Source organism: Anabas testudineus, chromosome 9 (assembly GCF_900324465.2).
Source record: "Anabas testudineus chromosome 9, fAnaTes1.2, whole genome shotgun sequence".
Lineage (NCBI taxonomy): Eukaryota > Metazoa > Chordata > Actinopteri > Anabantiformes > Anabantidae > Anabas > Anabas testudineus.
Genome location: NC_046618.1, coordinates 4,947,463 through 4,974,432, shown reverse-complemented (window position 1 = coordinate 4,974,432; position 26,970 = coordinate 4,947,463). Strand labels below are relative to the sequence as shown.

The 26,970-nt window shown below is 43.5% G+C and overlaps 1 protein-coding gene across 1 annotated transcript in view; it reads left to right on the top strand.

Annotated features, from left to right (window-relative positions):
* zdhhc8b (zinc finger DHHC-type palmitoyltransferase 8b) overlaps positions 1-26,970 on the top strand; it is a 49,363-nt gene that overhangs the window by 1,138 nt on the left and 21,255 nt on the right. The gene's annotated exons all lie outside the window — the stretch shown is intronic.

Here is a 26,970-nt window from a genome sequence, read left to right as displayed (position 1 = left end):
TGTGTAGACTCAGTCCATCCACTAGAACACATCACTCAGTGTGTTTCTTCACCCTCTGAGGGTGGGTTGGTCTCACGTTGTTGAAAAACCATATGTCACAGTTGCCAAATGGGAAACATGATGGGTCCATTGATGAGTCATCGCAGTGGCACAAAAAGGGATTTCATTTTAGATACATACTCTCTACTTATCAGGTCTCCAGTTCTTAGCCTTTATGGATCTAACGTGTGTATTTCAGCTGCAGATTCTGTTTTCTAGTTTAGCGGAAGCGAGGCACAGTTGTCCCATCTGGACAAATGTAAGAAGGCAGACAAAAAGCTTCACCTGCACCCTGCAGTCTCAGGTCAGTGACTGAGACTCAAGGAAACATATGGTGTTTGCGAGCTGCGGATTGTATCTTTAAAAATCCCAGCGCTCCCTGGTGTACTGTCTAGAGCTTTGCATAAACAAATGGCCTCATTTACATTGTACTTGTTGTACAGTGAATTGATTATGATTTATTTCAGAGCTGCCATTCAAAGAGCAGAAATCAGATTTAAATAAATATATAAATTACCATTCTTTATTTGGGGTTTATGTCACTATAGATTTTGAGGTTCGTCCCTCAGCAGATGGTTCAAGGATGAGGATTAAGTCTTTACTGTTGCTCCTTCATTTTCCTGCAAAAGGCCTGAAGGATTGAATTGTATATAACGGACCCCCCTGGGGAGCAGTGCACGTCTAAACTAGGCCTTGCCATTCTGCCCATTTTTGTTGAACCCAGTCCGGCCTCGTCACTGCCTGCAGTACTGCACATTTACAGTAGAAGCCGCACAGCAGCGGTCTGTCTCTGTCTAGAGCGTCTTAATCAGAATATTATGCAACAAGTGCAAAACCTTTAAATGCCCGTGTTGCCAGCTTTGTTAGGCAGCCGCAGTATGAAGACGTACAGGGATTAAAATGAAAAGAACTACTCTGTAGTCCCTCGTATGCACTCATGTACAGCAGGGTCAGCAAGGACACAAATGTTTTATTTCCAGGCGCAGTTTGTTAGCGTTTGCCAGCAGGACACTTGGAGTCATATGGGCAATGGAGGATGAGACTTGGGCCAGCGCTGGCTCACACTCACACACACACACACACACACACACACACACACACACACACACACACACACACACACACACACACACACACACACACACACACACACAGTATTGTCCACGGTGTGATACTGTGTTTGGCTTACTGACGCCTGACAGTTTGTGTTTCCCACAGAGATTGAATTAGAACACATTAGTACGGAAATATTTATATCCCCACAGCACGACCCTGTCATTGCAAAACATACTCGCGATAAATGAAGCTGTTAGTCACGGTTTAACCATCCTAATAATTTCCATCCATATCTGGGTTTATGACGACACTCTGTTATACTGTAGCTGAGACCTCTGAGGCCAAACAACCTGTTCTGAAAACAGAAGGCTGGCAGTAATCATTTGCTATCCTGCCTAACAGTCGACACTTCACAGTACGCAGGGAGAGATGTGTGGAAACTCTTAATTGATCATCCGGACAAGACCTGAGTTCAGCGTTTTTTTGTTGTTGTTTTTTTTTTTGTATGTGTTTTTTTGTTGTGTGGATGTGAGCCAGCATATCATCAGGCTGAGAGCAGAGGCACACACGAGAACAGTCCTGACAGGAATCTAATCTTCAGCTTCCACATCTGTTTCCTCCTTTTCACTGTAGATCCACTGAATTGGACTTCATTCAGAGCCTGCTCGCTGTGTTGTTTTTGCCCTCCATTGTGAACGTCTTGCAGAGATTTTTAAAGGTCTTTTCCGCTGTGTTAATCAGGAGTTTAGAGTTTTCAAAAGAGGGGAAAGAGGAGGGCACACTGTTAAACCCGCTGCTCCTGTATTTAATCTTTTTACATTGTACAGTATGGCATCCCTAACTGGTTCAACATAGACCCCTTTAAAAGGCTTCGTCACAGTGCTCCTATTCTGAAGTGTTCAAATGGTACCTGCCCTCCTGAATCTGCCTCTGTCCTCCTGTATCTAACAAGTGTGACGTTACAGTAGAACCACAGCCTTCCTCTGGTAGAAATACAGCTGCATAGACTGGATGTGTGCATGTTTATATAGATTTATTATAAGATTTAAATGCTTCCACCTCACCTTCTCCCTCTCCTCCCTGCTGTACAGTCATCACGGTTTCCACGGTGTCTCATTAACTGGAGGCCTAAAAGCGTAATTGAATGTTCGTCCACTGAACCTAATCCACGTTTTGCATGTGATTATGTATGCTGAGCTGCTGTCGTCTTTTTGTCAGAGGGTTCAGTAAACAAGCTTGGAATCGTTAGCGCCTCGCTGCCTGGTATTAGTGTCCATTAGAGTCCGTTTGCCTTCCTCCTGCGTGACGTTTGTGGCTCTGAGGCGCCCCGTGTTTGACTGTAGTTAAATGAATTGTTGGTTTAATTGATCGTGTTTACGCTCGGCGTGGGAGCCACATCATCTCGGTTGCCTGTTTTTAAATATTGCTCATATGACGCTGGGACTGATTTGGGTGTAGTTTGTTTATTTAAATGAGTGATTGAGCACGGATTGCCACGTTTGTGAGGTTACAGGTTAAAGCGCTTCTCAGAAGCAGGAAATTATTAATTGAAATGTGATTAACACGTCTATAATATCTCTTTTGGTGTCGGTGCTTGTGAACAAGCATCAGTCAGATTTAGAAAACCATCCTCCTGGATGGGGTTTTCATGCAGAGCTTACTAAGAAATGAACTTTCTGACATGCTTGCGCTACGTTAACCTTCAAGTAAGCTTTATACAAATATTCCATCAGCTCTTAAGGCATGCTTGTTAAATCAGCATGCACTACCCATCCTGATCCATCAGAAATATTGTCTGGAATCTTCTTTTTCTCTCCTCTCACCTCATCACTGCCTTAGATTTCAGTCCCTCAGCCGAGGTGGATGCAGCGCTATCCTGTCCTCATGTCACCCAGGGGATAAAACTTTGATAATCTTGACGAGGCCAAAAGTAGTGAATAGACGGACAAGCACATCAGGAAGAAAATATCCTGCTGGCCTATTCATAAAACCCATGCACGGCAGCCTCCTGGTTTGTGGAGATAACTGCTGTTTTTTTTTTATACGCAGGGATAAAACCAGTAGGTTGGTCAGTACACAGGGTCTGCCTTTGTGAGATTAGATAAAGATGTAATTTCCTCTGCAGGTCGTCATCCTTCAGCACCTTGGAGTGAGGGCCTGAAGACTGACAGTTGCCGGGTGTTGTCACTTCCGCTCTCAGAAGGCAGTTTAGGTGACAGGCAGTCATGAACGGAGAAGCAACTCTTCTCCACTTTGAGTTAAGGCAGAGGATTCATTGTGACTTGAGCTAAAAGCTTTCTTTTATGCTGTGGTCTCAATGCTTTTGACAGCATGTTTTTAGTCTGAGTGATGATTTGTGGTTAATATTCATTCCTATTGTGGCTTATGGTTTACCACAGAGCATATTTCCAACCTGTAATATCATTAGAGACTGACCAATCCCCTGCCCCGGCAGCTTAGTAGCCTGAAGGCTCACACAGCAGCAGCAGTAGCCGCAGCAGCAGCAGCCGCAGCAGCAGCAGCCGCAGCAGCAGCAGCCGCAGCAGCAGTAGCCGCAGCAGCAGCCGCTATCTCTGGCAGTCAAACAATGTTGTTTCCTTTGTCCAAAATAATATGGTAAATTCAAAGTGACTGATGTCATTAACTGTGATGCATTTATACTTACTAATTATACATTTCTTCAATTCGGACACAGATTGCAGCTCCAGACATTCTTGTTCTCATACTTTCACTGGAAATCTATTAGCATTAAGCTGTTTCTATAACACAGAGCAGTGCCAGTAGTTATTATGCATTATGCCCTTGGGACACTCTGGTGGAGACCAATAGGTCCCAAGTGGTGTTGTGGGGCCCTCGGGTGTTCTTAAGAGTAATCCCAGAAGTCCTTAATTCAGTGGGAGTTGAGTACAATAGACCTGGTTTGAACCATCTTAGTTATTTTCTAGAGCAAACATCTTCCTATATTCTGTATTTGTCCCCTAAACATTTGTTCTTATCAGCTTGAGGTCTTTGGCCTTAAGTGTGTGTCTGTTTGCGTGTCAGTGGCTCAGCTTATACATTACTGTGACTGTGACCTAATGTGTCATTGGTCAGTATCAAAAGTACAAACAGATCATTTAGTGTAGATTGTTAATAGCTTTACAATGTTGCGGACCCCAAAGACCCATGTGAAAGATGGTAGAAAGCAGGGAAATGTGTTGCTGTTCTCCAGCAGGAGAGTGACCTGTCTGAATCTGGACTCTATTACTCATATATTTTTAGCTATTTGACAGTAATGGGATCAAATGGAAGCTTCAGACTTCATCTAATAATGATCTAACAGAGCTTGGTTCTTAAGGGACCTGTGAATGGGACTTGTTTTGGCTTGAGGCGAACCATTACCAATCAGCTCATACATCCAAGATACACACACCCCAATCGTGTCCACAGTGGTGTGGTACTGCCAGATAATTGTTTCTCTGTCGAGGCAAGTTATGTCCCGCTGTTGAAGTTTCTCAAAGTAGAGTAGTGGTTTTAAAGGGGGGTACAGAGTCCAATAAAGGTTCTTTGAAGAGTCCTAAGGGGCCCACAGAAAAAAGAATTAGTTCATTTAATTTGTCTGTTGTTGTTCTCTCAGTAATAAAATGACCTGCGGGTACTTTCTGTGGACCATCACTTATCTTGCTTGTAGCTCCTGTCAGACCCGACCTGCAGTAGTTAGTGGCCACTGTACAGGGGTAAACCTATTCTGAAGAGAATAAGAGCTGCTCCCTCATCTTCCCTACTTCAAGGTTCAAGTATGGCCGAGCAGCAGGCTGCTGGCAGAGCTTTCATACAGCCTGAGTGGTCTTCCTCCACTGGTATTGATAAGTGAAACAGACTTGGAGAATAAAAGGCCCGCTCATCTAATCTTATTCCATCTCAGCCTTCCTGTCATTGCACTAGGTTAAGATCATGCTGACAGATGCTCTTCCATGGCACTGCACCATGGATGGTGCCACGTTAAAATGACATTACACTTCAGTTTGAGGTAAGCTATCCAGATGTGTCATTTTTATCATCCTAGGTAAAATGCTTGTTTGGAAGAGCAGAACAGTTTCGTCTGTGATCAGCTAAATGTCTGTGTGTATCTTACAATTGTTTAAAGAGAATCCCAAAAGGCAAACTACTGTTACAGCGGCGCTACTGAATCAAATGTATCGCATAATTCCTCCGAATACGCACCGTGTGGCCTGTAACCAGCTAAATGGTTGTAACTGAGTCCTAATTTTGATTCAAACCAGTTTGCATTAGACCATATGTGTGCAACAGGATGAGACCATTGTTTGCTGATGAATCATAAATGAGTAAAAGCATGAAATCTTAATGTGCAACAGCAGGTTACGAGCGACCCAAAGTGTGAATCATCTTTTTAGAATAATTCGATTTTCTAACACATGTTGAGCTTTAATAGAAATCAGTGGATTCTGAAAAGTCCCAGTCCTCTTTCTGTGCCGGTTTTCTGTTCGTGCACTCTTGTAATATGTCTGAATCAGACAAATTTAATATGCCTTGAAAAACAGGGAGTTACATTTGTCCAAATAAGTTATTTTTGCTCCAGATTAATCTATGTGGAGGAACATTTAGGTTCATTTTGTTTCCCGCTGCAGCCTGTGACTCGTGCAGCTCCGTTCTCTATGTCTATTTAAAGTAATGTTGGTTTCTGTGAACCACTGAGTTTCTGGAGTTCTGGTGCTTGCCAGAAAAGTAAATTGTGCCTTGTGATGCCATAGTTGAGCTAAATGGATCCATGTGGATTCAGTGCACAGCAGTGTGTGGGTGAAAAGTGCGGGAAAGTGCAGCGAGGTGCTCTCAGAGTTTGCTGCACTCCACCAACTGAATAAGCTCCCCGCCTGGAAAGTCTCCTCCTGGGGAACATGTGGGATTAATTCAGACCTCCAGCCTTTCCCTTCATGGATGTCTCCGCCCTGTTTCCCCTCATGTTGTTTTTCCAAAGGGAGACCATGACTGGTAATAAGGAGAAACAGAGCTCTGTGTCTTAACACCATCAGCCGGAGTGGCCTTTTCGAAGAGATCAAGGAGTGTGTAGCAAGCTGAGGCTGCCAGAGTTTACAAGAGGGTGGCAGGAGGGGGCACACAGAGGAAGACAGATAGCGTGGACTCTGTGATTATAGGGACAGGCCTTCCGCATCTTCGCTATCTTTCAGAAGCGAGTGGTTTTAGAAGTCTGTGGAGATGAGTGGGCACAGCAAACAAAGCCACCGCTATCCATCTGTGTAGTGGAGTTAAACCACTGAGGCGCTGAAGACCAATCCAGATTACAACGTTTTCGACTTAAAGCCGTGTGCTGAGTGTAAAACTCCTTGTATTATTTTACCTCTAATGAGAAAAGGAAAACTTTGAATACATTAGTTGGAACATGCACAGTCGGTGTCGTACTATTATCACTGGGGATATGAAAGTTTAAATTCTTTACATTTACACACTTAATTTGGATAAACTGGTTAAAGTTACCACATATTCTACTTAGCACAGCCAGTTTGTGTGCATGAGAATCTATAAAAACTCTGTGTTACATTTGTCTTTGAAGCCATTGATACACGGGGCTCTACTGAAGCTTAGACTTTCACCCATTCCCTTTGTAGTTCTGTGGAAAGGTGACCTTACCACATCCATCGCATGGTATTATTTCACATTTCTCTGGACATTGGACTCATAGATAGAAATGTTTTTGTTCACAAAGGTGTACAAATATGCAGAAGCTTCAGCAGCTTCATAGCTTTATTTACTCAGAAATAGTTTTCTAGGTCCATTATCAACTCTCAAAAATGAAATTGCCAGTCAACTCCTTTGGCACTAAAACCCAAATGAAGAGGAAGCTACAACTAGAATGCAGGGAAACTAAGAAACCCCCCACGAAACCAGTTTTCTAGGTGGGCCACGAGGCTCCAACAATCCAATATGTTGTTCCTGTGTCTGTTCTAGACTATGGCATCAAGCTTGACATTAAGGATATTTTAAATTGGGTTCAATTCACAGTGGACAAACGTATGCAGCCCTCAGGCCTTCGCCGGTCTCTGTGGACTCCAGGTCCACTTCCACCAAATCTCGTGCCTGAGTCGCATAAAGAGAACTTACCGCCACAGTTTGAATCTACCTTTGAAATGTCAGAGCACACTTTTCCGTCTGAGTGTGGGGTCTGTGTGTGCTGGTGTTTGATGTTCAGTCCCATTTTAATGCTTGAAGTGACTTTCGTATAGATATTGTTGCATTTTCACACCAGTCTGAGAGACCTACTTACACAGTGTGCTATTTTTATTACACAATCTGACAGACAATATAAAAATGTGCTGTGAATTAATACTCTTGATTCTGTGGAAGGAAGTTGTTCACCACATCTGTGACACAGACAGGAGTCTGAACCTTACTGCAGAGAGCAGCCAGCCCTGAGCTGTGGATTTCCTCTGCTACACTGTTTTCCTTGGCTTGAAATTTAGCGGAGAAGCCTGCAATTTTTGTGAGTGTTGTGCATGTACAGCAGATGAAGTCATAGTTGTTCTACATTTGACTTCTAAGCAGAGACAGGATGTTTGACTTTGGACATATGAGCAGAGAATTCATTACTTCTGATTTTCTTATTTTCATCAGAGACTACAGCAGCCCACATATTGTGCTGGACAGTACCGCTGTAAACTGTATATGTGCTGCGCCACAACTGAAAGCCTGACGGACTCAGATGATCTGGGTGTTGTTGTAAGGCCTGTGGGTGTGCAGCTCAGAGTGTTTGGATTCTCTCAAACATGAAGGCTCCAGCATGGAGACTAATCCTGCCTTATCTCTTCCAGGGGTGAGGATGTTTTTTTTGTTTGTTTTGCCTCTTGTTTCTAGGAAAATGAGTGAAGCTCTCTATCTTGAGTGATGTGCTGGAACCCAGAGCCTGGCTTCTTTTGGTGAAATAGCAGAACTAAAACAGAGCCCTTGGGTGTTGATACCGGGGGGCACCACGTTTCCCTGCCACTCAACGGTGCCTCTTTATGCCAAATTAGGATCTTAGTTGGAGACTTAATCCGACCTGCACACGGCAGTGATCTAATTCTGTGACCTGGTTGCGCCCAGTTAGATCAGCAGCCTAAGACTATTTGATCAGAGCTGACATGAACAGACTTTGTTGTTCTCAAAGTGTGTTGCACAGCACCCGATTACTACTGCCACCATGTGTATTTTAAGCTGTGTGAATAATTGGTAAAGTCCTGAATAAACTGCTGTGGAACTATTAGCTACTCACCCAAATCCAGCTGATCACGTTGTTTTAGTGGAGCTGGCTGTGAACAGCAGCGCTGCTCTGCTCACAGCGAGCTGTTAAAAAGGGGCATAACAGAAAATCTAGACTGATCCTTACTGCTCCTAATATTTAATTCCTATCATATTTTTATGTTTGCCTGCAGTCTGTAAAGTGAAAGATATGCTCACACTGGCAGAGGTGAAAAAAAGTCTAATGTTTAGTATCCGACTGACTGTGAGAGTTTGACAAACACATCTTGGTACAAACTACACTACTGGGGGCGCCATCCTTCTTAGTGAGGCGTCCAAGTTTAATAATGTAGTAGTTGTAATGTACCTCTGTGTATTATTCTGAAGAGGACTCTAGTTTTTAGCATCACTATCGGGCAGGATAACCTGTGAATATCAATTAGGTTGCGTTATCGATCTCTTTACAAGGCCATACCCAGCTCTGCACTCCCTGTCCAACTAAATTCGTTTTACATTCTGATCCTGCACCACCCTCCTCTGCCATGTGAAGATGTTGGCTTGTGTCAGTTCACATTTTTCTCCCAGCTAGATTCACCTCTCTGGAAGTTTTAATCTGCTTTAAGTTTTTTTTTTGCCATGGTTTAAATGAGGAGCAGGATTCTGCGGTTAGGATGACAAGTGCTGCACAAACACCTGGAAACATCCATGTTGTCAATCCACCAGCACGATGCCACCATTGTCTGCACTTAAGTTTGTAACAAGACAAGTTATCTCAGATGCACACGTTTTCATCATCTCGCTGAGGCTGGTTAAATCCCCTCCGATACATGCCTGTGGGTTTAGCCTGCTTTGCACAGTTGGTCTTCATCGATGTTAATAAAATCATTCAAGGTTCAAGGGCCTGGTGTACAGTATTTGTGTTAGTGTTGTTTTCTCACCTGATTTGAGCAACATTTAACATTTTCTAAGCTAAAAGAAGATGTCTTTCTAATGGGATGAATCTAACTGTAATATTTGTACAACACATAAGATACAGTATATGCATAAGTCAGGGTGTGCAGGTCACATTCACGACCTTTGCTGTACAAAATTGATAGTGTGCTTGACCCTGATGACTGACAGCTATAATCATGTTTTGGGAGATATTTCAGGACCGAGCGCCCAAATGACTAGTTTCACAAAAGAAGTAGATGAAGAGCAGGAGCGGGAATCGCAGCGAAACTGCTGAGTAGGCAGAATGTACACCTGGTTCTGGGAAGCACCGACAACGTAAACAGTTGTTCAGGATAGTGCAAAGGTAGCAGCGCTACAGCTGTCTCAACCACTGAGCTAAGTAAGCACTCAATGGAGCCCATATGCAAGCATGGCTCAAATGTCAAGTTTCAGCCCGAACCCTAGAAAAACCGTCAGCTCAGCTGTGCCAGTGACGGGTGAAGAGTTGTTGTTGTTGTTGTTGTTGTGTCTTGGGAGGCTAAATAAAAAGGTCTGCCTCTCAGCAGGGGGATGACAGGGAATGTGACAACAGCTGGCCACAGAGCCTGCTTTCATGAGGCATGGGTTGAGGTGTGGTGGCAGATGGATCAGGAGAACGGCGGTAAGGAGAAACAGAACTGAGGCTAAAGAGGAGAAAGCAGGAAAAACAACACGCTGGTGGCTATCAGCCGTCTGTGAAATCGAATAAATGCAGAATTAGTTATCGTAACAAGCAGAAAGAGGCTTTTATACAGAGAACATTACAGTTCATACGCAGTGAGTGTGAAGGTAAATAAATATATACTGTACTGTAGATGAATAACAAGAAGAATGGCCTATTTAAGTGAAGTTAAATATACATCAGACTAAAACTGTCAGAAAGCAGGCTCCGGTAAATAAATATGTTAACATGCAGCTGTCTTTCTACTGATTTAGGTTGAATTTTAAATTGAACTTATCATATTCTTTGTGTTTAAAATTTCACAGTGTCAGTGCTCTGATTCTCTGCTTATAAATGAGCATGTCCACCGCACTACATCTCCAGGCCTGCACTGTTAAATGAAACGATAGGAATAGCAACATATTTACACATTTTTATAAAAATAAAAAATCCTATCAAATGCTTATTAAGTGGGAGACAGTTGCAGCCGGCATCAAGCCACCATCACTGGCATTACACTTTAAGATGCTTCCGTATTAGCGTCATTCTCCTGCTGTGGTAGTTGGCGTATGATGTAGACTTCAGAGTGACATTAGCTCGGCCAACCATGTGAGGTGACTTGAGGCCAAATGGCAACATAAAAGCAGGACGGTGCCACTGATCTCCTCTTTGGGTTCTGTCCTCCCATCAGCCTACTAGCCTGGCATCACCTTGTACACACACATTTACAAAGACACAAAACACTTGGTACTTTGGAAAAGACCTTAATTGCTTTAGACCTTAAAACCTCATCTGACTTTTTTTTTATTTGCATATCTTGTGAACCCTCAGAGTGCTTTATTAGAATAACTATGTTTAGCAACAACATTAAGCATGGCTTCAGGGAAAGTGCTTATAGTATACTATATGCTCTATACCCTCTGCTGCTGTAGTTTATTAGTGTAATCACGTCATAATCACCTTTGCATGCCTTATGGGACAAAAATTCAATGTGACTTAGACCATCGGTGAGCAAGAGCAACAAGACATGTGCTCTCGTCTGCCTCTGAAGCAGGCGTGTATTGAAGCAGACTTGTGGCTCGGGCCCCGAGAGCAGCATCAACCGGGAACAAGGCAGCGGGTGCACTTTTGAGGCGGTGACTGAAGCACAAGCAGGGTAAGAAAGAGTATTGATAATGGTATGAATGCTCAGACGGGATCCAGAGACTATACAGTGAACAAAGGTCACGAAAGTATATGACACACTTACAGTAAAGTTGATGAGCTGCTGCTTAAACTGATGATTAAACGTCAAAGAGCGTGTGCAGTAATAAGTAACAGAGTACAAATAAACCAAACACAACATTTTACAGCATGTCATGTGAAATATTCTTAGTATCTTTTACCATTCTGTCACTTTCGGACACATCATCTGTCGAACACCGTTACAGACGGCGTGTCCTCATCTGCTTTGCGCTGCTCTAAAGGACGAGTAAAAGTAAAGGTTTACTAAACAGTAATTTCATTTTAAACACAACATCTTCTCACATACTCGACAGAGCAACAGAGCTGCCTTTGTCCTTATCTGCCTCACATACAGAGCTGTAACGCAGGATAAGTGTGTTTACTACTCGGTCGTTAGCAGTGCGTTACTGCTTTACATTCAGTGTGTGTATGTCAGAGCCCAGTCAGCCGGGGACAAGGTCTGCCATTCAAGCACTTCACTGTGCTCATTTACAATCTGCTCTCCACATTGCCAGGCTAAGTGGTGACTGAGTGAGGCCTATTTTTAACTCCCCTCTGTAACTGGAGCACAGTGCTCTCTCATTAAAATGGGTAACGGGGCTAAAAAGCAGGTACTGTAGTTGTCAATCAGCATCTATAGACGGGTAGCTGTTTACGTTCATGCCGCAGCTCCGTTTTCCTCCTCTGTGGATGGAGAATACAGCTTTATTTCAAAACGGTGACAGTTCTGGGACTTCACTATAAATGTTGCTGCTGGGAGCAATTAGGGCTTTAAGTTGGATGTAAGACTCGGGAATCTCAGCGGCTCTTTGGGCTCAGCGAGCTGGCCACCCGCCCGTCCTTATCTTCAAACCGTGTCCAGAGGACATTTTTATCACCCTTGCATGTGTACTAAGTCAAGAGCCTGACACGGCATGGTCTGGAGAGTTTACCAGGCAAATGGCTCTGATGAACTTTTTATCTTCTTCCACTTGAACATTTCAGGTACAGGAAAGTGTAAACATTCATGCAAGCGTTTACCCTCCCGGTGATATCACTTTATATTTGATATTCTTCACATAAGGTCGGAGCACCTGGCGATCATCAGTCGACTCGTAATGCCTGGCTGTTGCAGCGACTTCGCTGGGTGTGAATGGAACAGATGGGCCTGGGGCTTAAGCTGGGAAGTGAATCTGCTGGTGACACCTGTGCATCAGCAGCACGGTTTGTGCTTCTGGAGCTGCATGTGCCCAGACACACACGCTGATCTCATAATGTAGACTGAGGTCAGATCAGTCGCAGCCAGATGGGCACAATGAGCTGATGTGGCTGTATTAGAGTGTGTGTGTGTGTGTGTGAGATTAGAAGTGTCAAAATATACACGATATGTGTCGTCTTTGCCTCTTGTGTTTCTGTTCACAGATAAGGTTCTTATCAAAGTGATTAAGATTTGTTTTTTATATGCTGCTGCTAGCAAAGCATATCAGTGATGGTAGTTCCAAATGGGATAGGTCGGATCCTATAAAAAGAAATCCTGTAATATAAAGATAAAAACATCTCAGCAGTGCATTATTTTGTAGTAGTAGTAGTAATGATGAGGGTATAATGAGGGCTTTATGGTAAGGAATACATTATATCAGGCTTTAGTTAACATGGCAGTGTTGTTATTGTACAGAATCATAAGACCAAACAAAATAAAAAAAGAAATCCATCTTGTTCCCTGTAGATATATCTTATATATCTTATATATCTTACGTATCTTATATTGATTGATAGATTGATGGAAATGTCTAGACTCTGCAGGTGTTTCTAAAAATGAATGCTGAGCTTGTCAGAGGCACCGTTAAAGAAAACTCCTTCAAACCTGGCTCGTGGTTTGTACCAGTTTTAAAACACTCATCTTTGCTGAGTCATTATTGATCACACTGACAAATTTGAGTACAATATTGATTGTTGAATGCCGGAGGCGGGAGGCCTGTCAAACAAAGACATTTCTATGTTAAGAAGCTGTGACACAGCACAGTTGGAATCAATGTGAGTATTACAGACTTCCTCATTAGCCTGTAATGGAGATCAGCCCTCTGTTCTCCTCTTACACCTGCTGTGTTTCAGAGGGAAAGGAGCGTCTTAGCGGTGCTCTGTTGCTCGGGTGCTGCCAGTCTCTTTGATGCCAGGGCCTAATGAGCCTTGAATTATGCCACAGCTGGCAGAGGCCTGGTCCCGGCAACGGATACTGACTCTGGAGATAAAGAACAGGGTTCTGCTGGAGGCTTGTCTTGATTTCGACCCACTACTGTCCAGACTGTAATCTTACTACCATACACGCACACACCTCAGGTCTGTCCAAACTCAGGCTGTAATCAGTTATTCCCAGACGGACAAGGCAAAAACATAATGCATGTTTCCTACATGTCCAGTGTAGTAGTAAACCACAGCTGATGTAGCATGACACAGGAAAACACACTGCTGATGCTCCAAACACCACACACGTAACCTCAGCTCATGCTTATACATCACACATAACAGAGGCGGTAGTAGCTCATGATCATGTATAGAGCGAGTTTACAGGAAGGAAAAACAGTGGCAGGTGGACACTGATTATGAAAGCAGCAAAGTGCGGCCTTGTTTGTCCCATACAGTACATCACTGCATGAACATTTCATTTCTTCTCTTAGGCACCAAACAGAAGTACATGTTGTTGTTGTTGTCACACAGAGGAAATGAGGGGGGAGTAAAAAAAAAAAATGCATAAACAAACATTAAGTGTTTGTCACTACTATTAGAGTTCCTGTGTCCCTGTGCAGAAACTCTTTACAGCAGGCGTGTAGCTGCAGCGATAACCTCTACTGCTGCTCCCAAAACAACCTGCACCAAACCCTTCAGAAATAATTAGATTGGATGGGTTTCAAATGATTTTACTGGGCCTTTAGCGAAGCCTGTTAGTGTTACATTAACACGACTGGGGCTTTTGTAATAGCTAATTAATGTTTATTTGCACAGAACCTCTCTTTGCTAAACGGAGAGCCATGAAACTGCAGGCGCCGGAGCTTTGTTGTTTACTTACTACGTTTCATTTAATCATGCAGAGAAACCGACACCTGCTTTCACACGTGTACCTTGAATTGAGTTGTTCGTATCTGCAAGCCGAGGATGCCTGCTAAATGGCTTTTCTACATTGTCTTCATCAAGTCAACCTCCTCAGCACAAAACTGTCACAACCATTGTACGAATATCAGCAGGCTAGAAAGAGTGACACCCCCTCCCCACCACCACCCTTGAATGGTGATGTCCCCTGCAGGGGCGGAGGTGAGATTTGCACAAAATAGCACAAAAGTGTTCAAACACAAAGATGCGCTGACATTTTCCCGCACTGCGTCGCCATCTACATCTTGAATAGACAGAACAAACACACGCAGGAGTTTACAAAACAAGCTGTTCACACACAATGCTGGGGCAGGCCGAGGGCAAGGTGCTTCACTGCGGCTTTAACTTGTTATGCTGTGTTGGCCGTGCAGCTGTGTGTGTGTCTCTGTGTGAACTGTGACCTGTCACGGCTATAAAAAGGTGTGAAGTCGTGGCAAGGTGACAGTGAATGCCTGGACCTCGTTTTCGCTGGCTAATCCCTGCAGGATGGTTGGTCTGGCTCCACGTAATCGCAGCGCGCTGATTATGTTTCTCTTACAACCCACTGTATCAGCGCATTCGGCTGCTTTATATAATATTATCAGCTTTTTAATGGACGCTTTTATCCGAAGCACATTTCTGGAGCCACCCATACTAAATTTGTAGACACTCCTCCAGTGCTGTAATGTGCTGCTTTTATCCAAAGTGCCTTTATTAAAGGGCACGTATATTTAGTATGGGTGGGTTCAGGAATAATGGAAACTCTATCAGTTGCAGTATGAAAACGGCGCAAGATAAACCCACTTTAGTTTGCAGCATTTCATCATGAGAGGCCTATAAATCCAATTTTATCATGTTGCCAGGCAGTCATGATCTAGGGAGGGCACAGCTTACCGACCTTTAATTTAGCTCCACCTGGTTGCATGGAGAGTGTGTGTGTGTGTGTGTGTGTGTGTGTGTGTGTGTGTGAGTGTGTGTGTGTGTGAGTGTGTGTGTGTGTGTGTGTGTGTGTGTGTGTGTGTGTACCCAGTTCTGGATATGGATGCCCGTGTGAAGCCCAAAACTTGTGGACAGTTTGGTCAGCTGGCAGTGACCTACTACTACTACTACTACTACTACTACTACTACTACTACTACTACTACTACTACTACTACTACTACTGATTACAGTGTTACTAAACACTAAACCCAATGCACCACATATTGTTAAATGGCTCCTGAGCTCTCTGACTCGAATAGAGCAAGTTTTTCTTCCATTTGGCAGCAATACATATTTTATAGCCTTCAATGGAAAACTCTTTTTGTCTTTGTTCTGCACAGTTGCACAACGGGGCTATGGCTGTGATGTGATGAGGGTGGTACCACGAATTGTGTGCGAGTGTGTGTATCTTCACAGGTTGACGGGTTTCTTTAATGTTAGATTGTTAGGAGACAGACGGTGGGGCTTACAGAGCCTGGCATGTTGTTTCCTTCACCGGCTCTGAAACGCATTTTACTCTGCTTGCCTAGGTGAGGTGGCACGACTAGGTGGAGATGGAAAGCTATAAAAGATGGCGTCCGATAAATCCCATAAATCCACAGAAATGGAGATGAACGCGCTGCGTTGTAGTGCAGAACCTCCTGTGGATTATCTCAAAGGTCACAACAAAGCCCGACTGAAACAATCCTATTAGGATTCAGTAAGTGTGTTGTTAAAGACTAAACACAGCACATCTGAAAGGCAGCAGTTTTGTGCAAATATGTCTGCTAATAGCATCTCACAGTTGAACCTTTTTCGGTGCATTGAGATCATGAGATTCTACAAACTTGGCACAAATATAGCAGTACAACCTACTATTAAACAGTCAGCGTTTGTCCTTCGTGTATTAATTAATCTGAATTGCTGCTGCAGCTTTTCTGAACCCGAGTTTCTGACTCTGGGGTGTTGTTTGTTGTTTTGGTGGAAAAAGTGTCACATTATTGTTCCTGTCAAAATGTCACCACGCTCTCTGACCAAAGAACTAGTCCACTGCAGAGGAGTGACACATCTGAGCCGCTGTCCAACTTGTTTCAGTGCCGGACAAACGTTAACTCACCCGCTGGCACAAAAGCGCGAGTGTGGGAAGGTAGAAGAGACGAGAGGGATAATAGAGACATAACAACTACTCCAAGCACTGTAGCCAGGATGTGCCTTGTTTGAGGAGAAAATATGGTGAAATGTTTTTTTCTGGAGCAGTGACATGTTGCTGGGTGATGCTGGGTGCGTCTTGACAGACAGACATCTCCTGAGGCTACTGTTGTGTGGGTTCACATAGAAAACAAGCAAGTTTTTTTTTTTCTTTTTTTGCACCAGTGTCGCCAAAAATAGTTGTATGATAATACAGCTCTCAGTTAATAACTGTAAACCCTACAGAGGTCACAATAAATGTTTCATTTTATTCTGTGTATAAACTATTTTAGTTATGTTCTGAAATAGTTATGTGCTGTGATATAAATGACAACATCCACTGATGCCTTTCACAGCCTCCTGTAAGTGTTTGTGATGCTGTGATGGCTTTACAGAGGTTTATCTGTTCTGCTTTGATTCAGTCTCACGGACTTCAGAGCATCATTTTTGTCCACAGATTGCAAAACAGCTCTGTAAATCCACTGTACGCTACCTGCCCGGCATCAAATGGAAGACGCACACAGTAAAGAGGCTGGCTGGCGAATATAGTAGAACTTATAGCACGAGACCTCAAACAGCTAGACTGTATTACACAAGAAGTAAAAAGTACTGTGTGTTACTTAGTCTAAATTTAAACTAGTTACTAATCTGCTGTCGTTCTACCAATGATCTGACTGTGTACAGTGAGAATCCTTCAGAAAAGGCATAAAAGCACATAAGGTTAGTGGTTAAATGTGTGTTGGAAGATTTAAATAATTAATGAAGGTATTCACATTGTGCCAGATGTGTTCGATGTTTCATTATGCACAACTTGTGTAATACCACACACAGATTTGGGCACGTGTGTGTGTGTGTCTCTGCCTTCAAGTCGGGCGCAGCAAAAGCGAAATGCACTGTCTGCACCAGTCACAGCATTTTTAAAATGTATTTACTGTATTTATTTCTACAACATTGTACTGCCCAGCAGCAGCTCAGCTCATATCTCATTAGTCTATTGATCAGGTCACAGCTTCATCTGGTAAAAAACACATAATTGCAGCTAAATGAGTCGTGTGCAGCATGTTTGCAGAACTGTAAATGTACAAAAGCTTTGCTTAAAAATAGAAAGAAAGGTAAAATGGTTTAATTCCTGCACACAAGCCAAGTTAGTAACTGTAGGACTGGACACAGAACCTGCTGTGCACCATTATTTATTATAGATTATTTAATCAGCAGACTCTCAGTTTGGAGACAAAGCTCAGCCTTAACGGTGAACCTTAAAGTCACAGTGGTTATAACTGTCAGTTAAACATCAGCAAACACACAAGCGGCTGTGTGTATAGAGGTAGTGTTGGTGGTGGGACCTCCCACTCATGCCGTCCCAGAAGACTCTTTCTCCTACCTGCTCCTGGATCGTCATATTTTCCACTGTGGGTGGAAGCAACAGACCAGACACGTTCAATAGAGCCTCCATTCATTCTTTGAATCGAGCAAGGGAGGTGGAGACTGCACCCCATTCCCAGCTAGAGGCTGCTTTTTTTTTTTCTTCTTCTTCTCCTCGTGAATAGGTGAATGTAAAAGGTTCCATGAAATGTTGGCTTTATTCACGGCTCAGGAAAGACCCTCACTAGTTCTAATCCAGACTCCAGGGAGGTAATGTGGAATGAGGAAGACGGGCAGCATTGTACAGAGGAGGGACGGACAGACCTTTCTCTGTCTGTGGTCGCTTTTAATGAGATCTGTCCATTGCGTGTGTGTGTTTACTGTAAATGCTTCCTGCTAAGTCTGACATGGACTGATGAGCAAGGTGTTGGTCTGGTGTGGATCTAAAAGGCACTCGAGTGCACTCAGACTCTGCTGATCCACCATCCGCAGCGTGGGAATCCAGATCTGCTATTTCGGATGATGTTCTTGGTGTAACAAATTGCTTTCATGCATATGTGATTTTGGCCCCGCACCCTTTGCCCACTTCTCACTTCATGATTAATGGTTCAGGGATGAGATGAGTGCCTGTGTCCTGACAGTGGAACAATTAATACTCCAGTCTGCTGCTCCTCGCTGCAGACAGAATGAGACGGAGCCCCTCCATCACCTCCAACCCCCTTAGCGACTGTCAGAAAACTGCTGAACACAATGACAGGGGGGCAGTAAACAAACGAAATAAAACTCTAATTAAATCTTTTTTGGCTGGAAAGTGGGAACGTGAAGTTATTCCAACAGGGTTTATTTATAGTCCAGCCAGGTAGAGGAAACAGATAAAAGAGACTTCTGTTTCAAAGGCTTACAATCACATGACATTTCTCTCTCCTTCAAAGAGAGTGACTTGTGAAGAGCCAAACCACCGCACAACACACACACACACACCCACCCCAGCTCAGTTAACCAGCCATAGGAGACACACTGTGAAGTGTTGGCTGGCTTCCACGCTTGCAAATTCAACGAAAATTGAATCTGCTTGTCATTTCAACACTCAATGAAAAGCTGCATAATCTTTGCAGATTAAATTTTACGTATTTATTTATCTTTGCAATGGTAAAAACATGACTTAAACACTCTCATATGTGTTCCACATCTTTGCAACTCTTGTTAAAAACCACTGACAGCTGACATGAAGCCAAAAGCTCAGGCCTCCTCAGAGAAGCAATATTTCACTTGAAGAAATCTCTTTGCTGATTCAATCTCCTCAAATTTGCTGAAAAATGAATTGAATTCTTGCATGTTCTGCCAGCAGGGAGGGAAACATTTAAGGCTCTGAGCTGATACTTTTCCCAGGAAGACGAGGAGCAGGGTTGTGATTTCACATGATCGCTGGTATTGCAAAGTGTGTGCTGGCAAGATGTGGAGGTTTGAAACAAATGATAGCGTGACATGCTTTTGCATTCAGTGAAATAAGGAGGGCGGAAAGTGAACCCAAGCCATGTGGAGTCATGGCTGGGGTTACGGAAGGAATGAGAGAGCCGATCCTGGAAAGAGTGCAAAGAGAAATGATCTTCCTCTTCCTCGACCTTTATCCTGCCAAGACCAGGAGAGTAGGACAAAGATTTGGCTTCGGGGGAAGCAAAGTGGCAGTGCCCTCTGCATCCTGCTCCATCAAACTGGGTTGTGTGAAACAGCTCCGTGTGTTTCAGAGTTCACAGAGAGGGTTTACTCATATTTGCTCCGCTTGTAATCGAAGGTGGGAAACCTTTTGCGGCATTCCTAAGAATACTCTGCCCGCCACTTTTACCATGTACCGTTAGTTGTTCCTCAGGTAATCGCTTCTCATCAAAGACCTGACCTTTTGATGTCAGTGTCATGGGACATACTGATGGTGTCAGGCCTGATGCAGTAGGCACAATGAGTGCGCTGTTTAGGCTGACGCCTGTTGGGCAGCTTGGATCTGGCTCATCATTCACTGGTGATGTAGCCAAAGGGTGGTACTCAAATATCTTGTTGATGCAGGCTGGAGCAGAGCGAGGTGTTATCCCTGCACGCTGGTCAGCTGAGTCTCTGTGTGCAGGAAGTCATTGTGGGAGCACACATAATCAGAAATATGACAAATGGATTCAATATTGGCTAAATATAATTACTGTATAATGTTCAGTAACCATTCTGTCTGATTAGTGAGGTAGTTTTCATAAGCACTAATATGATCTAAATGTTTAGGTCTGTGTGAGGTAGATCCCACACAGTGAGTCCTCTGTTTTGTCCTTAGGTGGGAAAAAGTCTAACTACCCCTGCTGATATCCAGTGTCTTTTTGCTCTTTCATATTTGCAATTGAACATCACAACCCCGTGGTCACATCTCTGCCTCACTGTCTCCTCATCGTCTCTCGGTGGACGAGTGCGCACTGAGATTTAGTGGGAAGCGCTGAGTGTTTCTCTGCACAGTCACGAACGGGGCAGCATCGCACTCTTTTCCACTGATCCCGTTTGTTGGATCTCACACTGAATCTTCAGCCCCAGGGATGTTGGGATGGTTTGTCTTTTAATTAGTTTTAACTTTAACAGGTCTCAGTACATGAAGGAAGAGACCCCCACCAATGCTCAGCCTGAATGCCTGTTTAGCCTTGTTGTTATTATTTCATTATTCTTGAGATATAACTAGAGCACTTTCGTGTCCCAGAGTGTGTTCTTAGAGTTTTTTTTTTTCCAGTGTACAGGGAATGATCATTTGTGAAACAATAAAGACATTCAGCAGCTTCAGCACAAAAAAGTACTGTCCATCGTCAACATCACTAGACTGTGCACTGTTCTGTTTTCATGGTGAACTCATCAGACCTGGTGAACTCAGGTCACAGAAACAAAACGAGGGCTTTTAAGAAAGGCAGGAACACTGCTCCACACTCAGATACCCCCAGCCTTTTCCTTCGTTTTCTATGTTGCTGAGCCAACGCAGCCCATGCGTGTCACATTGTGTCCGGAACAAAAGCCAAGACTGCACAGGCCATACGAAATTCATATTTGGAAAGGTCGTGATTGTGCTTGTGTGAATAGCTAGCTCACCAGACTAGCCCCCAAGGCCTGTCAACCTTATTCCCCCCCTCCAACAACACAACACATGTGGACTGCTACAATAGAATGCATGTCTGCTTCCTCCAGGGCCTCAGAGCCACTGACAGCAGTAGGAGTGGAGGGTTTAGTCTTTCTGCATTTTTCAAGGCTGGATCAAGACCCCCACAGAAGACATTGTTTTCAGAACAGCTCAGTCTGTCACTATGACACGGGAAACTTGGTGGACCTGGAAATTAGAGTTGTCCTGAATACCTCTCCAGAGCCCACTACCTGATGTGTGAGGTTTACAGTGTTCCCACGTCAGCTGCAGTGAGTGAGAGGGATGTTAAGCTCCCAAGCTGAGAAACAGACCATGCGTTTCCACATTTTAACAACGCAATTACAGAACAATTTATACCCACTATTAGTTAATTTAACAATATCAAAATTGGATATCTGGATATTTGGGTCCAGCCTTACTGGAAAAACAGACAAATTGGTTTCTGACTCAGGGGGAAATGAGCAGAGCTTTGCTGAAACTTTGCTGCTTCTGTAAGAGCTTTAACTGTGTGTCTGCCCTGACGACCTGCACTCGAGGGGAGTGATCAATCTGTCGAGTGGCCGCTGCCAACGCCACACTTACACCATATTGTCCCTTCACACGGTGTCCGCCAGGTTTTGCGTTGTCTGACAGGCCTTTCAGTTTTTCAAGAGGCCTTCAGGTCAAAGAAAACAGAGGAGAGTCTTAAGTAGACATTGGGCCCTTTCTCTCCTTCCATCTCTTCCTCCTCCTCATCCGTCTTCCCACTTAGACCTAGGCTTATCTGTCAACTGTGTTGCCTCCACACTCTGTGTAGACCTTTCTAAGATGCGTCCTGGGATCAAGGAAATCTATGGGTTGTTAATGACTCAGTTTCATAAGAGTAGAGTACTCTCTAAGAGTAAACTGGTGCAGATAGACTTGATAAAACTTATCCTCTCCTTCATTAACTGCTCAGCTGAAATGAAAAACACTTTTTTTTTTCACTCTCTCACTAAGCTACAGACTGAGATTCTGTGACACCAACCTGCTGTAAAAAGGCCCCCAAAGACTCCAACAAGCAAACGAACACGTTAGTAAAGGTGCTAAAACTGCACAGTTGAGCGACTCCTTTGACATAACAATTCATCGTTGGTATAAAAGATTATATGAGAAACACAGCTTTAACCCAAACCACTACTGATCCTCAGCTGTTGCATACTGTGTATATTTCCTGTACCACAAAGCCTTAAAGCATTTATGGGTGTGACAGGTTAATATTGGAAGTCATCTTTAGGCTTTACTGAGTTGACACACAGAGAAATTTTATAGTATAATAAATAACTGGTGCAGAATTCACTATTGTATTTATATATAGCGCAGAGACTGAGGCACTCAGGGGGAAGGTTGGTGAAAGCTTTGGTTTCTTAACTGGTTTTCCTCATGCAGATTTCCACAGCTCACTCAGGACTTAATGCTTTTGTTCCTCTGCCCATAATCCAGGAAAGGCTGAAAGGACAAAAAATGAGGGGGAAAACAGGGGGAAGCTGCATAAACCAGAGTGGGAGAGGAGGAGAAAGAGTTTTGGGATTCCAGTGGGTTGGTTGGAGAGGATTTGGTTCTTTAAATAGAAGCACCTGTTCATCTGGGATTAGAAGGAGGCAGAGCTCTATTTTGGTTCAGTAGGGATGTTTGCCCATCACACCCTGGGTCCTAATGGCTGCCTGGGTGTGAAACAGCCCTGGTGCTTTCATTTTGGGGTCGTGGTGTGTGACAACTCGCTAGAACAGAGCCCCAGACTTACTGGGAGATCTCTCCCCTTCCTCAGCAGTTGTCATTAATAGTAACACACTGGCAAATCATGGACTATCTGCTGATCAGCTCCCAGGTGTAAATGTGTACATAATTGTGTTAATTAGAAATGCACCAGTGCTGAAAAGGCACATTTAATTTAGATATAAACAGGATAAATTAAAAGATGTGTCTGGCCTTGCAAGGGCTGTGCCTCAGGCAAGGTGTTGTGATAATGAGGGGCCTCAAAGGTTAGGGAGGTGTTGGTTAGTGCAGATCACAAATCACAGCAGTGACAATGGGGCCAAACTCTGTGTAAACAGCAGCATAAAAAAAACAGTGTTTAAAATCACAGTGGATCAGTCACAGCATTAAATGTTCTTGGCACAGACGTACATTTCAGAAGCCTGATCATATTTAGCTTTTCTTGTTGAATGAAAGTGGCCATAACTCTGGCTGAAAGCTTAAAGCAGCAGTTTGACATTTTGGGAAATGAGCTTCTTGCGTCTTGCCTGGAGCGGAGCGCCAGATGAGAAAATCGATTACCTGGCGCTGTGCAAAGGTAAAAAAAAAAACACTGCTCAGCAAATTAAAGATCTCTTTTGTTAATCAGTACAACATTTCAGTGTGGTGTTTTACAAACGGTAATCTTAGCCAGCATCACTCTACCAGCACCCTCTGGTTATATATTTAAATGGTAAATGGTCTGCACTTTTATAGAGCTTTTCTACCGTACTGGTACTCAAAGCAGTTTTACTCTGCGTCTCATTGACCCATTTGCGCACACACACACACACACACACGTGCACACACTTACAATACAGGCATGAGAATGATATTGATCTTATCAACAGATGCTCAGGAAAAAAACAAAGGTGATTGATGGTGATTTTAAGCTTTTCACTTTTAACCTGTACTTTTGCATTTGTAATTAGTTTGGATCTTAGCAACAACGGGCAGCCTCACACTGAGATACAGTTATTTAAATGTGTTTAGAGCTTCACTAGAGCAAATCTTGCCCATGCTCTGAACAGTTTAAAGGCATTTAAAAATGAAAATCTTTTAGAACATGGATTTTCGACTCTTTCTGACTGTATCCAGCTTTAATTGTTTTCAGGGTATGGGCTGGCCACACCCAGCCTCCCCAAGGGGATTTTTTTTCTTTGGCTGGCTTCAAACAGACTAAATCACAGATGACTCTACTCCACCTATAATTGGGTCAGCATGTGTATTTATAGACAGAATCTGCCTTTTCAAACGCATTAAACACAAAACAGAGCTAGCTGCACTAAATGGACTGAATTGTGCTCTAAGTAAACACCGGTTATTACCAGTTTCTCTCATAAGTGTCCCGTGAAATGATCATCACCCAGAAGAAAACAGCTGGAACTCGCATCTAAGCTGTAATGACGCTATACAGGAGGGACGAAATTAGATGCAGCCAGTGTTTGGTTCCTCTGTTGCTCTGCATAGCAGTAGACTAGCGAATAAATCTTGATCCTTCTTATCTTCTCCAGGGCTGTGCTCGCACAGGAATGAGAACAGCATTGAGAGAGCATTTATCTTGATAAAAACCATCAGTCTTCATTCCAGCATGTTGCCAACTTGCTAGTGTGCATCAGCAAAAGATATGCCCAGAAATCACTTAACAATTCAGTAATGAAATCCCACACCCTTAATGGGAATATGTTGTTATTGTAAAAGCCTAGCAGAGCAGCCCTGGACTCCCCCCTTATTGAATCACCAGTGACCTGACATCAGTGTTTATGTCTGCAGATTGCTCCAGCTAGACTCCCACTGCTCTGGTTCTCCAGCGCTTGCCTGCTGCAGATCAGCCCTTACATATTGCTCCACAATTTCATTAAGAGTCACAATTCGCGCGGCTGTCAGCGCCATAATAAACTCCCGAGTGCAGCCGGAGCAGATGGTGTGACCCGAGTGTCAAGGGAGAAGCATCCAGAGGAATCCCCTTAATAAGGGAAGTAGGCCAGCAGCAGAATCTTTGGAAGATGACTGCAGCTTTTTTTAATATATATATGAAATACACATAATCCTTTGGTGTGTGAGTAAAGATGAAACTGTAAATCTTGGTTTGGATTTTCAGGGAGCTGCAGGGGAGCACTTTGTTTTTCTTGGTTTATTTGCTGTAAATCCGTTTTCCTTCAGATGTCATTGATCTTACAACCAAACCATTTGCATGTACATTTTCATTCACACTGTACCTTCACATATGTTGGACATGGAAACATTGTCTGAAACACAGCGGAGCTGAGATTATACTTCCTGTTGTTAATAAGCAGTGTGTTCATTCCAGATGAGCCTTTGTTAATTATTGTTGCTATGGCCGTGAAGCGTCCCACTCTACCATAGAAAATAAAATGACATCAGCCAATGTATTAGACACGCTTTTTAAGCAGTGTGTCCTACGACACACAGGAATCTTGCGTCTAGTTGCAATGATTAACTAGTTACTGAACTTTTGCACTTTGCACCTGGAAATATTGGTCTCGAATTGTCATTGTACGACAAGGATTCATTTTAAATCTTCAATAACTTAATTCATTAATTGTTTATGATACCATTCCTGCTCTCCCTGCACTGTTCCATGCCACCTCTGTGCCATGCACCATTGCCACAGGGCACATTTTTAGCTCTTCTCTCAGCTTTCCAAGCTCCTCTCACAGATATCCATTCCTCTTATGTTTCAGTCAGCAGGTTTATAAATGCCCCCTTGGAGAGAATAGATGCTCAATGGAGTCTGCATTACAGGAAGGGCTCTTTTTTAGGTGGAGCTGGGGCGCTGTAACTGTCCCTATGAGGGTTTAACGTCTGTGCCCTATATTTACATCTGTCCACTGGAAACAAGTTTGCCAACTAAGCACGGCTCACTGGGCAGTGGCGTGTGAATTGGCTCTAGATGTGGAAGAACATATTGATGTTCTCTGTTAAACACTAACACTGCTCTAATATCAATTATGCAACGATACAGTATGAATGAGTGCAGTCATGTATGTGCTGTCCTGCTGCTCCGTGCTGTCACTTGCTGCATGCTGGAGCTACAGAGCTTGCATTGAGGATGGGTCAGCCCAGTTTATTGACCCTCCCACCCTGTGTCTGTCCTTCTCTTTGTTCTCAGGTTCCCAGAGAACACTGGTGGGATTCTGCCCTGTGCCGCCAGCCTCTGTTGCTAAAAAGAATCATTGTCTTTTCTTGATGCAGCTCCGTCATTCAATGGGATTCTTTGTTCGCTCTCCACCCCTCTGTAGGATGTGGTGCTCCGGCCCGTACTGACGTGTCATGATTGCGTCCTGCAAAAGTGTAGACTCAGCAGATCATATTTGTGTGTCTCCGTGCTTAGATTGCAAGTACCAGTCATCGTTATCTCATTGCGTCGCTATCAACAAGAACAGCTAAGAACAGATCCAGTGGCATACTGTTTTTTTTGAGCCTCCATGTGCGGATGCAAGTTGTGTGGGTGGTGTGTGTGTGGTGTGTGTGTGTGTGTGTGTGTGTGTGTGTGGTCGTCGCTGATCAAACAAAGACAACAAGGCTAAAGGAACTAGATCACAGAGTGGCTCCATACTCTGCGTTGATGGATGAGGAGGAACGACTGAGAAAGAAAAGCAGGTTTGAGCTGGAAATGAAGGACATTTTGTCCTCCTGCAAATTCCGTCCTCTTATTGTTTGCCAACATCAATAGGGAAGTGCAGACAAAGACACTGGGGATGGGGCTAATTCATGTTAAACCCACACAATTCAGGTCCCATATGGTGGATTTTCTTTTGTCTACATCAATAAATTATTGCCATATTCAATTTGACACAGAGCATATTCTCTCCAGAGAAGCAAGCAGATTGACAGATTGACTGAGTCTTGACGGGTTTGGACATTTGATACCGACTGGCTGGTTTTTGGACAATGTTTTATAGCAAATGGTGCAAAACAGGACTGAAATGCAGTGTATGGTGGGAAATATGATCCTAAATCAACAATTTAGTTCAATCACTTTCTTGCATTGAGGTAGATGTATCTTAATGTATCTGTCTGTTAGCAACCAACCGGTTACCTGCAATTATCTCTAAATCAGATGTGTGCCTCATCCAGCCTTACCAGACCCATACATATAAAGCCTGTGACCTGCAGGCTAACATTACTTATACACATAGGTTATATACTGTAGCCACTCTAAAACTCGCCTGCAGATTGACTTGTGTGAAGATGCTAAGACGACCTGTTTTGCACTCATCTGTCCACATATTTAAATTTGCATTCTCAATT